Source organism: Arachis stenosperma, chromosome 10 (genome assembly GCF_014773155.1).
Source record: "Arachis stenosperma cultivar V10309 chromosome 10, arast.V10309.gnm1.PFL2, whole genome shotgun sequence".
NCBI lineage: Eukaryota > Viridiplantae > Streptophyta > Magnoliopsida > Fabales > Fabaceae > Arachis > Arachis stenosperma.
Window position 1 is genome coordinate 64,055,621 of NC_080386.1, and position 2,500 is coordinate 64,058,120.

Sequence of the window (2,500 nt, forward strand, 5' to 3'; positions counted from 1 at the left end):
GCAACGTTGGCCGGCGGCGTTGCAACGGATGCCGGGCGCGTTGCAACGTTGGCTGGGGGTGTTGCAACCTCGGCCGGGCGCGTTGCAACCTTGGCCGAGGGGGTTGCAACGGAGGCAGGTCGCGTTGCAACGTTGGCTGGGGGCCGTTGCAACGGATGCTGGGCGCGGTGCAACGGATGCTGGGGTCCGTTGCAACGGAGGCAGGGCGCGTTGCAACGTTGGCTGAGGTCGTTGCAACGGAGGCAGGGCGCCATGCAACGTTGGCCGTGGCCGTTGCACCGGAGGCTGGGCACGTTGCAGCATTGGCTGGGGGCCGTTGCAACGGATGCTGGGCGTGGTGCAACGGATGTTGGGGTCCATTGCAACGGAGGCAGGGCGCGTTGCAACGGATGCCGGACGCGTTGCAACGTTGGCTGGGGTCGTTGCAACGGAGGCAGGGCGCCATGCAACGTTGGCCGTGGCCGTTGCAGCGGAGGCAGGGCGCGGTGCAACGTTGGCTGGGGTCGTTGCAACGGAGGCAGGGCGGCTTGCAACGTTGGCCGTGGCCGTTGCAACGGAGGCAGGTCGCGTTGCAACGTTGGCTGGGGGCCGTTGCAACGGATGCTGGGCGCGGTGCAACGGATGCTGGGGTCCGTTGCAACGGAGGCAGGGCGCGTTGCAACGTTGGCTGGGGTCGTTGCAACGGAGGCAGGGCGCCATGCAACGTTGGCCGTGGCCGTTGCACCGGAGGCAGGGCGCGTTGCAGCGTTGGCTGGGCGCGGTGCAACGGATGCTGGGGTCCGTTGCAACGGAGGCAGGGCGCGTTGCAACGGATGCCGGACGCGTTGCAACGTTGGCTGGGGTCGTTGCAACGGAGGCAGGGCGCCATGCAACGTTGGCCGTGGCCGTTGCACCGGAGGCAGGGCGCGTTGCAGCGTTGGCTGGGGGCCGTTGCAACGGATGCTGGGCGCGGTGCAACGGATGCTGGGGTCTGTTGCAACGGAGGCAGGGCGCGTTGCAACGTTGGCTGGGGTCGTTGCAACGGAGGCGGGGCGCCATGCAACGTTGGCCGTGGCCGTTGCAGCGGAGGCAGGGCGCGGTGCAGCGTTGGCTGGGGTCGTGTGCAACGGAGGCAGGGCGGCATGCAACGTTAGCCGTGGCCGTTGCAACGGAGGCAGGGCGGCTTGCAACGGACGCTGGGCGCGTTGCAACGCATGCTGGGCACGATGCATTTTTGGCTGGGAGCGTTGCAACGGAGGCTGGGTTTGGTGCATCGTTGGCTGGGAGCGTTGCAACGGAGGCACCCGCCGTTGCAACGGAGGTACCGATCGTTACAACGGAGGGGCCAAATTTTCATATCTCACAATTGGCTCGTGCACTTTTCCTGAAATTTTGAGGGAACCTTGGTAATACTATTTAAAGGCCGCACAAAAAAATCTAGGTCAAAAATCGCACGTTTGCTTCGTTTTTCATTTTTATTGAATTTCCGGCTTTTCGGGGGGGGAGAAAAATCGGCAAAAAAAAAACCACACGGTGTAAATTCACCAAATTTGGTGGATGGAAAGATCTTATTTTTCTAGAGGTTGTCGCATAAAACGGCAACAAAATTCGCCCTCTAGAGCAGTTTGCTTGAGTTGGCTGGTTTCGTTGCAACGGAGGCACCCGCCGTTGCAACGATGGCTCGGAGCGTTGCAACGGAGGAGCCAAATTTTCATATCTCACAATTGGCTCGTGCAATTTTCCTGAAATTTTGAGGGAACCTTGGTAATATTATTTAAAGGCTGCACAAAAAAATCCAGGTAAAAAATCGCACTTTTGCTCCGTTTTTCATTTTTTTTGAATTTCCTGCTTTTCGGGTGGAAAAAATTGGCAAAAAATCCACGATGTAAATTCACCAAATTTGGTGGATGGAAAGATCTTATTTTTCTAGAGATTGTCGCAAAAAACGGCGTCAAAATTTGACCTCTAGAGCAGTTTCCTCGAGTATGTCTCCTCACGGAAAAGGATGTCTACCCGTGGCACTTTGGTAATGGCTCGGCAGCCTATTATAGGGGGGAGGGGTGTCGTGCTGCCAAAACTCGAGTTGCCCAAAGGCTTGCTGGGCGCAATGCCAGCAAGATGCAGGATGCCTTGCCATCCCCTAGGCACACTAGCAAGCCCGTTGTGGTTGTGGTGTGCCGTCGGGGTCCCCCGCCCCGGGTCCAAGGTTGAGCACGGGCGTCGGGCTGCTGCAAACCCCGATCACCAAAGGACCAAGAGGGAAACACGTCCATGCACGGCCCATCTAGGCACCACCTAGGGAGCATGGCGTGGTGGAGTTGTGCCTTGTGCACCCGCGGCGTGCTCGCCCTACGTCTAGGGTCGACGCAAGACGGTGCCCGACGCGGTGTTGGTTTTGTTGTGCGTGTTGCCTAATCTAGACGGTGCGGCTGTTCGATTATCGCCCAAAGCACCTCACGCCTCGGGCTGTCCCTTGAATGTTCTTCGTCGCTTCCCCCGAACCCTGCCCAGCGGAGTTGGC